Raw genomic sequence first — 14,086 nt, forward strand, 5'->3', positions numbered from 1 at the left:
TGCCACGATTATCACATTTCAGGGTTTTGTGTGTGTGTGTGTATGTAAATGATGTGCCCTGGTTGCTGTTCCAATAGGTTTTAGTCCTGTTGAACTATTATAACAAATACCATAGACAGAGTGGCTTGTTGTAAACTGCTATTCTCTGCGGCCATGTGCAGGAGATCAGCTGTGTCTAACTGTGAAAGTTCATCACGGAAGAGCCTGTGGATTGTTGGCATCCCTCAGAGAAGGAGGATTAAAAAGGGCACTGGACTCTCTTTTGATATTCTAGTCACTGCTCCCCACTTTTCATATGCGATTTTGCTCTAATTTCACATGGTTTTAGCATCTAGGGGAGGTGCTAGCGTAGATAGTCGGAGAAGGTTAACAAAGAGGGCTCTGTCTTTGTAGCTATGGAGAAGCCACTAACTGTGCTGGCTGAAGACTTTCCAGCGCTTTGGGGTCACCCATGCTCCCACCAGCAAATCTTCATCCATGCTCTGTAAATAGACCCCATAAACTCATTGGTTCTCCAGGGTGAACTACAGCAGGAATGGACTTTAGTTTATCATTAGAGTCTAAAGAGAAAGTCTTATTAGACATTGCTTCTGTTTCCCCCAGGGAAGGATTTTAGTGACACTTGTGGATAACAAAAGTGTATTTTCTTATGATTCTGGTGTCCCGGAAGTTCAAGATGAAGACAGCAGTAGATTTGGTATACAATACAGGCTATCTGGGTTAGAGCTAATATCTTTCTGTATCTTATGGTGGAATAGGTGAGGTGGATCTCTGGGATTCTTTTACAGGGGTCCATTCCATGATCAATCACACCCCAAGGGCCCCGACTCCCATGAATATGTTAACATATGAACTTTGAAGGGGTACAAACATTTAGCTCACAGAGCACTATTATTGCCTGGTCACTGATCTTTCAATTTCTTTTGAAAAAAATTAAAGTCATTAACATCAGTTTTCTTGAAAATAAATTCATAACCTCTGATCTTCACTTACTCCCTTTCTTAGGCTATTCCTTCCTCTTTAGATGTGCGTTGTGCCTGATGCTATAGTTCTTGTGCCTGGGAAACTTACTCTGCCTTTGTCATTGCTTGAAGAGGAGGTCCTCTGAGATGAGATAGAGGCCTGCTGACAGGAAATAAAGGAGACTCTTGACAGGAAGTGGGGGAAGTCTGATGACAGGAAGTAGGGAAGGTCCTCTGGCAGGATACTGGGAAGTATACAACAGTAAAGATCCTAACAGGAAGTAGAAGGGGTCTGAGGAAGTAAAGTAGAGGAAGTCTACTGATTGGAAGAAGGGAAGGCACTGGACAGGAAGTAGGGGAGATTCTTTGACAGGAAGTAGAGGAGACCCTCTGAGAGGTTGTTGGGGAAGCTCATTGATGAGAAGTAAAGTCTTACCTCACAGGAAGTAGAAGAGGTATGCTGACAGGAAGTGAGGGAAGTTCTCTGACAGGAAACATGGGAGACCTGCAGACAGGAAGTAGGGAAGAGCCATTGCCAGGAAGCTCCTCAGCTTCCCTTCACTTTTGGAGGGCGTTTTCAGTGGACAAGGAATTCTGGGCCTTTTCTCTCCCTTAATGAATTGTTGACGTCCTGTCTTCCTTTGTGGATGTTCCCTCGAGACATGGTCTAAAACACTCCTGCTGTCGCTCAGTTCTTGTGTCCAGGTCCCTCTTCCAGTTCCTCAGTTTCTCTTCTTCGTTTTGCAATCTGAATAGATGTTGCCTATGTTTGTTTCTGTTGTCAGTGTTTATCCTTTTCTGTGCTAAGTTTCCTGGATTTCTGATTTACCGTCACTAGTTTTGGAAAGATTCCCAGTGATTATTCCTCCAAATACTGCTTTTGTTCCTTATCTGCGATTTCAGAGTATGGGCACTTTATGCTTTTGGATTTAGTCTCAGTGTTTATGGAAGATCTGGCCTGTTTTCTCTTGCAATTGTTTTACGTCCTATTCCTTCTGCTTGTCTTGTTCCCTCTGTGTCTGTCACTGGGAAATTTCCCTCTGACCTATCATGACACCCAGTGGCCTACTCTGCGGCTGTGCCAAGTGCACCGACGAGCACTTGGTTGGCTTCTGTTTCTGCCTCTGTGCGTTCTCATGTCATTGAGTTGTTCTTTCTTGCAGTTTCTTTTCTACTGAAATCACCTAACACACAGTACATTGATTATCTTTACCCTTGGATCCTTTAACATATTATTCCTAAGTTTTTAATTTCCTGTCTTCGGGTCCAGTGCTGTGTTTCAGCCTCGCTGAGATGATTACTCCGGGTGGTTTTTATCTTGCCTTGTCTATCGCAGGACTTCTGCTAGAAGCCAGAAGTATATCCGGAGGAGATTGGTTCCACTGAGTGTTATTTATGCTTGAGGTGAACTGGAGCTCTGCTCCATGCCTTCAGTGCAGGAACTGCACTGATCAGGACAAGCTGAGTTAGAAATGGGGGGTCACTGTGGCTATGGCTATCCTGTCCCACCAGGATAACGTGGGGTTCACCTCCTTGGGTCTTTCCCTTTCTTGGAGAGGCAGCAGCTGCAGTCATTGTGAGTCATATGAGTATGGGACTTCATCCTGTGGTGATGAATGTTGGGGAAAGATGTCCCCTGGTTTCTAGTGAGGTTCTGCTCGCAGGCACAGGCTGGAAGTCTGCCTTTGGGTTTTCCCTGTGCTTTGGGCCCCACCTGCAGGGGACCTTGGCATTCCCTGAAAATGCCAGTCAGAAGCAGGCTGACCTCACTCTCCTCTCTACTCACCCTGAGTCATGCCCAGGGTGTGGTACTCTGTGTTCTGGTCACCTCGGAAAGGGGTGGCCTGGGGGTCTTTGCTCCTCTCTCTGGGCTGATGACGGGCAACCATGGGCCCTGCTCTCTCCACAGGGAACTTCTCCCCTACATTCCTTGAGGGTACCTAGTAGGCTTCCAGAAGATGACGATAAACAGGACCAACAAGTTAGCTCATTGGGTAACAGGGTGTGCAGCTAGGCCTGGTCACTGGAGTTTGACCGCTGGAACACTCATGATAGGAGAAGAGAAGTGACTCCCACAAGTTGTCCTTTGACCTCTGTATATGAGTACATACACACAGACATTCACACACACACACACACACACACACACACACACACACACAGTGTGCAGCTAGGCCTGATCACCTGAGTTTCATTGCTGGAACGCACATGGTGGGAGAATAGAATGGACTCCTATAAGTTGTCCTTTGTCCTCTGTATATGAGTACACACAGACACACAGACACATACACACAGACACATACACACATACATATACACTATATACAAACACACACATATACACATCATACACAGACCGTACACACAGACACACGTACATATACACCATGCACAGACACACACGCATGCACACACACAGACACACACACACACACACATGGGAGGGATCGGGGAGAGAAAGAGAGAGCACAGACATAAGAAAACCTTAAACCAACCTGGCATAGAGCCTGTCTGTGTCCACAGCCCTGCCCTTCTTCCCTCGATTGCCCACCCGCCTCTCTCATTTGTTCTGTTTTGTTCTTCAGCCGCCTTGGTTTGAGGACACTCGCCACAGTCTGTCCTCACTGCAGGCGCCTGGCTGCCTGTGGAACTGAGCTAGCTTGCCCTGCAGCTTTCTCGCTGGCTCAAACTGCTAATTTGCTGTCTTCTTGGTCCTTTCCCCAGCTGTCTGGGTGCGAGACACGAGCCTTTCCTTCCTCTCCACTTCCCGGCACTTACGCCACCGCTCAGAACGAGGCTCTTACACAAATAATAGCCTTTTTGTGAGCTGAAAAGACAAAAACCCGAAAGGCAAGAATCCCGCCCAGTTTAAACAACCAGACCAAACACCTGTGTCACGGCTTATTAATCCTGAGTGGGGGCCCCACATTTGTCTGGCTCTGGCTGAGGACTACAGAGCTCCCTCTTCCCCATCGGGCCTAAGCAGCTTATATTGTTCTGACAGGGGAGGTTCAGTTGGCGAGACAGGCTTGATACTCACAACACGGTCTTCCCTCGGAGCCCTTTCTGGGGTGTAGCAGGTCATAAACCAACCACAAACCCAGCTATAACTGAGTCGGGAAGGTGCAAGGCCAACCTGCTTCTGGTTTCTGGAAGGTCTAAATTTGCTTTGCTCAGCCTCCGGTTAACTCCTGGCTGCTGGACCCGTGGCTGCAGTGTCTCCTGAGGCACCGTTAGCGACTGTCCCACTCTCTGGAGTCTCTGAGTGTTGGGAATCCGATCGATTCTAATGAGCAACGATGCCAGCAGTCACCACAGTCACCACAGGGTCACCTTTAGTGTGCTGAGCACAGAAGCCGAGGACCAGCCAAGGTCTGAAGTTCCATCAATCATTCACATGCTAGATGCTCTCGAAATGCATGATCTCATCCACGAGTCCTCTCATGGCGTGTCCCAGAGAACCCAGGAGCCTGTGGCTCCCTCATTCCTGACCCCTGAGGAGTCAACTTGTCTTCACAGTGGTTCTATCTTGCTCTTTCCCCTTCTGCACAGCTTGGGCAGACAGAACTGACTGGAGGTGCACATTCTGCCACGCAGTTGTTCCAGAAGTTTCCTTCTGTGGGTCTCAGGTGTGGCTCAGAACAAGCTCCCTATGAGTGTGAGGAGAGGAACTGGAGCATCCGTGGCTTCTCTTTTCAGGGGGTGGAGCCCCAGGTGGCTGGCAGTGGTGAGCTGTGGCCCCACCCTTTCTTTATTAGTCTGGTAGAGAAGATGGGCCTTAAATCCCGAGACTAGCAGAAAAGGTCGTGGGGAGTGACACCCAGTCATGGCCACACATTATATTGGCCCCTGAGGGGTCAAGTCCATTGAGGCTTGGGGAACTTGGGGGAAAGAGGAGCCAGGTAAGGCCAGTGAGGGGATTACGGAGACACCCCATCCCTGGGGAGGTGAAGGATGAGGTCTTTGGTGTCCCTGCAGGACTGACTGCTGCACAGGGAGACCCTCCGGGTTCCCTCTAGGCCTCACGATGCACCTAAATCCGCCTTCTTCATATGGCGACAGCTGTACAGGCGTGATGAAGCTGTCTTCAGCTCAGGCTTCGACGGGGAGCTGCCGCAGGACCCAGTTCTGAGAGGGAGAAATTGGGGCTGACTTGCTGGAGAGAGTGATAGAAAAAGAATGGGCCCAGGTTTGGGGTCCAGTCTGACTGGGGAGGGAGACTTTGGGTTCGATAACTCTTGTACAGCTTGTCTTCCTTGATTCTATCTGTGCTCCTGGCAGTTTAAACAAACCTGAGTCAATTCATCCATTATATTCAATCTTCATTATAATTTGAATTTATTCCTTAAAGTTATGGTCACATTCACTCTCCAAGCTCTAGCCCCAGCTCTTTGATTTGCAAGGTGTGTGTGTGTGTGTGTGTGTGTGTGTGTGTGACACCTAACGACAAGACTAAGCCACTGAACAGATACTAACGTGTGGATTCGGCAGAGAATGGCTCTTCTTGGCGCCTGTGTGTGCGGGTCCTGTGAAGTGATTGCGTGACCTAGCACGGAGGCCTCCCATTCACACCCAGCGCTCAGCTTCTTAGCGTTTCCACCCTCTGGTCTGGTTTCAGGACCAGATGCACTGCCCTCCTGGTGGCAGAAAGGCTGCAGCAGTTCAGCCTGCAAGAGGACCCCTCCTCTCTTCTGCCCCCACAGAGTGTAGGATGCCGGCAGGACTCTCATGGCCCTTCCTGGCCTGAGGTACTGGCAGCACCTTCAACCACAGGGCTGGAGGGTAGGAGTGGCTCCTTATAGGGAACCGAAGGGCTTTTATAAACATTTAGGGCAGGAGAAGTAAACTGATGCCATATATGGAATGGGCCCTTTACTTTGTAAAAAATGAAGGGCAAGCCCACCCAGATACCAGTGGACAGAGTTCACAGCGACTTTCTCTCCTGGGGTCAGGATGTGATCTCCCAGGCCACTCACTGGCCCTTCTGTGCTAGAATTTTGCTGTGGATGGTCACTTCTGTTTTACGGCATTTAAAAAATATTTGAAGTGCTAACTTTTAAATTTCCCAGGCGCTAACATAATTAAAGTTACTTTAGCTTCTCTATATCTTTTCTGATCTGAGAGCAGAAACCATAAACACGCCAACAGCAAATCAATGAGATAATTATTCTGTAATGAATCCAAACACTATAAATTAACCTGACAAGTGCTGCAGCTCCCCTGGACTTCTGGAGTCCCTGGAGCCTTCTTGGCTGTTCCTGGGTGAGGAAGAGAGTTCATGGGGTCTAGATTCATTTCCTTTCCTCTTCCATCAGATTGGGGACAGGGCCCAAGAAGCCCTGAGTCTGGTCTGTCCCCTGAGCCACCATAGCCCCACCAGAAAGGCCCTATATGAGGTCTCCCCACAAGCCTGAGGCTCCCTTGGTGCTTAGGGTGCTTAGCTCTTCTGCTCAACCCAGGCTTTTGTTCTTGCCCAGATCGCACTCGCAAGACCACGGCCTTCACTGTGCCCAGCACACCATGCACATGCTACCCCCATTCTTTTGTTCCCCTTCCCAGAGCCCACACACTCCTGTGGGCACCTTCCATCTCCTCCCTCTCTCTACGGAAGTGCTATGGAGGGCTGCCTCTGTCTGGATTCCACAAGACTGTTTGTTGTAGGCAACATATCCTGCAGAGCCAGGGTAGATAGCTGGTACTACCCACATTCTCTTTGAATCTGTACAGGACAGCTTGGTGGTGGGGGTGGGGACGGAATGGGGGTATGACCTTCCTCAGAGACCAGCCATGCTGGTAGCTCTCTGGAGTAAGTCCAGTGCATCCTTGCTGATTGAAGTGCCTCTTCTCCAAGTGCCGTTGTCTGCTGTGGGATGTCTCACCGCCTCCCAGCATCTGTGGCTCTCAGTCACCTCTCACTTGCCTCCCAGGGACGGTGAGGGAGCAGTGGGCGGGAGGAGCATTGGCAGCATCCTTGGGGATCTTGGCTCCTGCTAGTGCCTGTAGTGGGTGCAAGCTGTTGACTTCCTGTGCCAAGCTGATCTCTTCAGCAAGTCACAAGGAGTACCCCCAAAGGGGCTGGGTTTCATTCTGCAGACATCTTTGTTACTGACTGCCTTGCCAAATTCCTGAGAGAGAAGGAGGCAGCATCGGGCTGTGCAAGTGAGACCTCAGGGGTGGAAACGTGATGAGCCAATGGAGAGCCAACAATCTGGGCCAGATGGACGTGAAGCTGAGACTCATCAGGGCCTGAGACACCACCTTCCGCCATGTCAGGCTGGCTTTGGGGTCTTGCAAGTTTCTGGTAGCACCAGGGAGGGAAACCCTACTATCCCTGGCCTCTGCTCTCTTGGGTTTGACAAGGATGCTGGTGGCCCTGGCTGTGCAGTGTCCCCTGAGAGCTCACTTGCTTGCTCACAAGCCTGCTGTTGTCTGTTGTCACCACGAAATACCTGCTAAGACTACCTCTCTTGGCTGTCCCTGTAAACAGGGTTCCCGGGACGTGAAGGTGGCAGCTAGGGAGGGTGTGACGCTTACGTTTCCAGGGAGGGGATTCGTTCTCAGCATTTCAGCATTCTGTGTGCAGGGCTGTGGTTTCTCTGGGCTCTGACACCCTGGGGCAGCCCTTCTTTTTACAGGGACTCACAGGCTGGAACTGGAACTGGATGCAGCTCTGTCTGGCACAGAGGAGATCTTTAGGGAGTGAAGTCCTGAGGGAGTGTGTTCTGTTGATAAGGCACGGCCATGTTGAGGACCCCAGAGCCTCAGACGGAAGGAGTGATGGTGGTGCCTCATCCTTGGGGTGAGCCTTAGGGGGAGATGGCAAAGACTTCCCTTCTGGTCCGTGTGTGGATGTTGATAGTATGTGCAGACAATGTCTACCCCAGCTTTCTTCCCCCGCCCAAGATATTCATGGCCGGAAGATTGCTCCTCTACAGAGACTGTTCCTGCCAAGACAAGATTAGCTAAACCTGTCTCCTTGATCCAGCTGTATACCATATACCCTGCCTCCTTGTATGTAGTAACTCGGTCTCCTTCTTTGTCCGTATGCAATAACCCCCACCTCTCTGTTCAACTCTATATAATAAACTCGTAGAGTTTCCAGGATGCTGTGGTCGTCTCAGTCCCAACTTTCTGTCTGTGTGTATGTCTGTGTTCATCTTTTCTTCATTCCCTCACTACCCCGGTCAAGTTTGTCCCTGGGATCAGAATGGACAAGAATAGCACAGGTACCCTACAAGATCAGCATGTGTTGGTAACTGCTGAGCCATCTCTTCAGTCCCATTCTCTGTACCCAGAGGTGGGCCTGTCCTGCCACGGTACGGAGCTGCTTGTGTTGACATGCGGGAATTCTGTCACATCACCAGGCACCTGGAGTTTACCATCTCTAGCAGCTGAGGTCAGCACCGCCCCGTGGGACTGCACATGATCTTCTTGCTCTGAACAAAGGAGCCCAGCCCGGGTCTCATGACACAGTGGAAAGTCGCCCCTGTCTCTCTAGTCCACTGTTTCTCACCATGATGTCCCTGGAACTGTTAGGGTCACCTGGAGCATATGGACAGACAGACAGTCAGCCTTGGCCCTGGATCTCTCCAGAAACTGGGGTAGATCCCAGCAACCTGGGTCTAATCTGACCGCCAGGTGATCTTAAATGCGGGTAAACACTTGCAATCATCTACTGTAATCTAGACAGTTCCCTTTTAAAGAAAACAATTTAAATTACTTTTTGTGTATGAATATTTTACTTTCATGGATGTTCAGGCATCACGTGCATGCCTGGTACCCACAGATGCCAGAAGAAGGTGTCAGCTCCCTTGTAACTGGAGTTACAGATGGTTACAGATGTCATGTGGGTACTGGGAATTGATCCCAGGTCTTCTAGGAAGAACAGCCAGTGCTCTAACCACTGGACAGTCTCTCCAGTCCCAATCCAGAAGGTTCTTCACTCTCAACAGTTGCAAGATGGATCCTGACAAGATCGTGACCCTCCTGGAGGAAGAAAAGCTGGTTCTGTCTTGATATCTTCTGCCATCTTTGGAACTTTAATCCTTGTTCTGGGCCCTTGAACACTGCTGCGGAGAGACAGGGAGCAGAGACAGCAGCACTGAAGATGTATGTATGTGTCTCCTCCCAATCATTTGGATCACGGCTCTCAACGACGATCGATCGGCCATCAAGATGAGGAAATAAGCATGCTGGAGGAAAACGAGTGTCTCTCTGTGGCTGTGATACATGCCCGCCAGCTAAGACCATCCTCGGCCAGAGGCTGTGACCATCAATACTGCCTTTGGGCACATCTGTCCCCCATCAGCCACTTACTGACTAAGGCCAGGGAACGAATGGCAGATTGAGGTCCGCTTGGGGCGGAGAGCTCTGCATCATGATTCCTGAGCTGCAGGACGTCTCTCCCTGACACTGACACCTCACAGTGCTGCTTACATTAACCCAGCCACCTGCCCATAACAGTCAAGTGACTAGCTGCCCTTCAAGGAGGTCACGTGCCTCCACGAAGCACCACACATTTCACCCTTAGGTGCCAGTGTGCTGGGAGTTGATAATTTGTGTTCATTAAGTGACCACCCAGCTGATGCACTGCTCTTACCTGGCATACGCCCTCAAGGGGAGGGGTAGTTTGATGTGGACTGGGTCCCCAGGGGGAACCTTCACCTTACAGCTCCCAAGGTTTCTCCTCACAATAGACCTGGGCCCCGTGACAGGAGGCAGCCCTGATCTTCAGTTCTGAGGATCCATGCTCTTGAAGCCATCACTGTCGGTGACACCTCAGCCATATGGGACAGACCCAGGGGCCATCAGCCTTGCCTGTAGAATGGAGGGTAGTCGAGGGGGCTTGGGGAGGAGTCAGGGAGAGCACTCAGGTCAGGGGAAGTGAGAATGGCGAGAGCTGTCACTGGGCGGCCAGGTGCACACGGTGGAGGTGGCACCTGACTGGTCAGAGGGGCAGAGTCTGGGGGAGAAGTCAGAACTGGTACTGCAGAAACAAGGGTTGCCCATATGGAGAGTGAGATTGAATTCCAGAGGGAGGGTGGCCAGTTGTTAGGGAATGTCTGCATTTGGTCACAGGGAGCAGAAAAACAGACACGGAGATAGATGAAGAGCCGCCGAGGAAGAAGGACCCTGAGAAAACTTGGTAAGTCTCCAAAGTGGAGGAACTGGCCGGTCAATGAAACTGTCGCTCAGAGGGTAAAAGTGGCACCAGGCGCAAACTGGGGTGGGGCTGGTCATAGGCAAAAGGCTATATCCTCCCTGAGTGAAGGCAACTCAGAGCCCTAGGGTACGGCAAGAGTCCAGGGGCCGGCACCAGCAAGCCGTCTGCAGGCGACAGCCCATTCCCTCCCCTGGGAAGCCAGCATTTACAGCAGATTTAATCAGGAGAGAAGGATGGGCTTAATGGAGTCTGACCAGGGAGTCGGACTCTCAGCGCCCCCTGCCGGCAGCTCAGCAGCTCTATGGTAATTGGCTGGGCGGGCACCTCCTGTGTTAGGAGCGGTGCACTCAACCTTGCCGCCCAAGCCTCTCGCATTGCCTGCTTTTGTGGATCTTTCCGTGCTTCCCCATGGTAATCCTAATAGAACTGCCACTCTCTTCTCTCCCTGTGTGCTATAGACAGATACTGGCCAGGCCCCTTCCTCATGGGCTGGAGCCTGCGGCACACTGTGCCCTTCCTTTCCTCGTCCTGCGGGGAGAATGTCTTTGCCTTTCCTAGGGTACAGGCCTAGACTACTGTGGTTGGTACCCAAGCTGGGAGGAGGCTGGGGTAGGCCAGAATAGAGCCAGGTGCGATGATGGCCTTCCTGTCTCACACTGGTGGGATGTTGATGTGAAGGCTGGAGCTTCAGCAGCCACAGTGGAAACTTAGGAGAAGTTAAACATAGAGGGCACACTGGAGACAGGGCAAGCAGACCCTCCCCCCACAGTGGTGGCAAGACCAGCTCTGGACTTTACTCTCTATCTTGATTTTTGATGGAAGATTGTTGTGGAATATTAGTTTAAGATGTGTTCCATTCGTTTATGGTGTGGAATATTATTTAATGATGCAAAGACGTGTTGCATTTGTTTAACTCTGTGAATCTGTGTTACTTTGTCTAAAACACCTGATAGGTCTAATAAAGAGCTAAAATGCCAATAGCTAGGTAGGAGTGGGGTAGGCAGGGCTGACAGGCACAGAGAAAAAGTAGGAGAAGAAATCTAGGGAGAGAAGAGAGGAACGACGAAAAGAGAAGAGGGAGGATATCAGGATCCAGCCACAGAGTAGGGAGGAAAATTATAATAAAAAAGAAAGGTAAAAAACCCAGAGGTAAAACTTAGGTTCCAAGAGGAATGTTTCCTGGACAGCTATAGAGGGCAACCCCCACAGCTGGAACCTTCAGCATAGAGCATTCCCAAAGCCCCCGTGGCCCTGGTTCTGCCTAGATGGAAGATGTTGATTTGGGTATCTGCAGCTCTGAAGACTGTGGACAGGGATGTCATGGTACAGATCTCTTATCCTTGGACAGCAGGGTTCAGAGTTCTGGACCAACCTCTGACACAGCCAGATGTTCCTAGCGAGACATCCAGCCAGCCCCAGTCATCAAGGCTTTGACGTGGAAGGGACTTGGGCAGATGGCACCCTGGGGGCTGCTTCACCAGTCTTTAACCTCTATGACAATTGTCATTGCTTTCCTCTGGCTGCCCGAGAGCTTCTTCCCAGGACACATCCTCCTAAGAGACAGTCGGACAGCAGCAGGAGATAGCAGAGGTGGCAGCGGTGGGACCAGCCACATGCTGGCTTGAGATGTCACCAGTTTCTCTCAAAGCTCAGCTAACAATCTAAGACTGGAGGCTGCGGGAGGAGACTTGGTCATCTGTGTGGATGCTCAGCTCCATTCTAGGAGGCATCTTCTGGATCATCCCAGGTTCGCGCACACTGTAATTACGGTGGGGAAGGTGAAAGTTGTGGGTGGGGAGAGAGTGACCTCTGCTAGGGCCCACGCTCCTCAGCGGCCTCTCCTAGTCACTAGACTACCCTGCAGGGACCTGGCCTTCAGGTGCACATCTTATCCTCTCTCTGTGAACCCTTGCGGACTTCCTGGTTGGCCTCAGTTACACTGCTCACGTTACACGGCCCCACATAGGTTTGTATTTATGCTCTCTTTTTAGTGCTTGCGGCGAAACCCAGGGCCTCCTGAGTACAAAATGCTCTATCACTGACCTCGAGAGAAGAAGCAGAGGAGGAGGAGGAGGAGGAAAAGGAGAAGAAGAAGGAGGAGGAGAAGGAGGAGGAGGAGGAGGAGGAGGAGGAGGAGGAGGAGGAGGAGGAGAAGGAGAAGGAGAAGAAGAAGAAGAAGAAGAAGAAGAAGAAGAAAGCTTTAGCTTTGCACCAGCAGCACATTTTGTCTTATTGTTTTGTTTTTGACACAGATTCTCTCTATGTAGCTCTGGCTGTCCCAGAACTTGCTTTGTATCTAACTCACAGAGATCCGCTTGTCGCTCCCTCCTGAGTGCTCCCTCCTTTCTTTCTTTTTGATTTTTCAAGGCAGAGTTTCTCTGTGTAGCTCTGGCTGTCCTTGAACTCCTGAAGTAGACCAGGCTGGCCTTGAACTCAGAGATCTGCCTGCCTCTTCCTCTGGAGTGCCGGGATTAAAGGCGTGACCACCACCACCCAATTTACACCTGGCAGTTTTTAAAATTAGAAAAGCAGATGCTTAGACAATATTCCAAGCTGCCTATGAGATCTACGAACCTTTGAGATCTGTTTCTTTAAATTTGTTTCCAGTGTTCAAGAGCCATGGCTCTACTCTGGCCTAATTGCTTTGATTTCTGGTTCTGACTTTTTTCTTTTCTGCTCTGTCTCTGTATTTCCCCAGGATGCAGCTGTCAGTCATTGCAAGGGTATCTGCCCTGCTGTTTTCTTTCTTTTTCTTCTTCTTTTTTTGAAAATAACTTATTGCAAAGTATATTTACTGTAGAAGAAATTTAGTATTTAAGAAAAGTTGAATCTCTATAACACACAAGGGAGGAAAAATCATCACAGTCCTGTCAACCAGCAAGAGCCCCTAAATGCAGCTGGTGACGTTAGGTGACAGGTATGGGTGTGCCTGGTGCGGGTCTCTAAATGGAGCGAGCTGTCTCCCTGACAATTCGCTGTGACTGATGCTTTTGTTCAGCGAGGAGCTGATTGACTGGGTTTTATCTGCATACAGGTCTGTGTTCCACAGACTGGCTTGGTGCTGGCAGAAGGTGTCAGATCCCCTGGAACATGAGTCACAGGCTGTTTTGAGATGTCACATGGGTGCTGGAAACCAAACCCGGATCCTCTGAAAGGGCAGCCAACACTCTTTAGCTCTGAGCCCCGAAGCCCTGTCTTTAAGGGCACATTTTCCTTCTTGGGATCTTTCTTCTAGGCTGTGAACTTGAGGCCAGGAGGTGATTCTGCTTCACTGGCTTGAGTTTGCAATGCTGAGATTAGAGCCCAGCCCTTGGGGGAAGGCACTCAAGGTGAAGTTCAGCTGACTTCACCCAGGAGCTCCTTTACCAGGAAAAAACGATGCCATTGGCTGTGGCTGACAATTCAGGGGATCTTGAACATGATGTGCAGAATGGCTGGCCCAATTGAGCTGGCCACTACCAACTGTCCCCCTGAGGACTCAGGTAATCTGTATACTGAGAGCTGATTAGTGTGAGATCCTGGAAGTTGGGTCCACTCAACACCCGGGAATGGTGACGAATAATTCCACAAAGACTTTTCTGGGCATGTGAACCACTTTGTACACACACCATGAAGCAGGAAATAAGCTGTAATGAACACATTACTACTCTCTAAGGGAAACTGGGTCTCCTTTCCTCCTAACTGTGTGTGTGTGTGTGTGTGTGTGGGTTTGCGCGTGTGTGTGTTATAAGCTTGTGATTAAAACGGTGGTGAGTACCACTGCACAGACCACATGTAGGAAGTGAGCGATGGAGTTGGCGCTGGAGAGGGCCGCTCTTAATGGGAGCTGGAACACAGCTCCGAGACATGCATTTTGTTCTTGAAAACCAAAATTGACTTTGATGTGTTCTGTGAGCCTTAATGCAATTTTAATTCACACGGAGCCCTCTTCTCAGCTCTCCACGCCCCTCAGAGTACATCA

This window comes from Microtus oregoni, unplaced genomic scaffold (assembly GCF_018167655.1).
Source record: "Microtus oregoni isolate MIOR12 unplaced genomic scaffold, Mior012 000003F_ref0000135, whole genome shotgun sequence".
Classification (NCBI taxonomy): Eukaryota; Metazoa; Chordata; class Mammalia; order Rodentia; family Cricetidae; genus Microtus; species Microtus oregoni.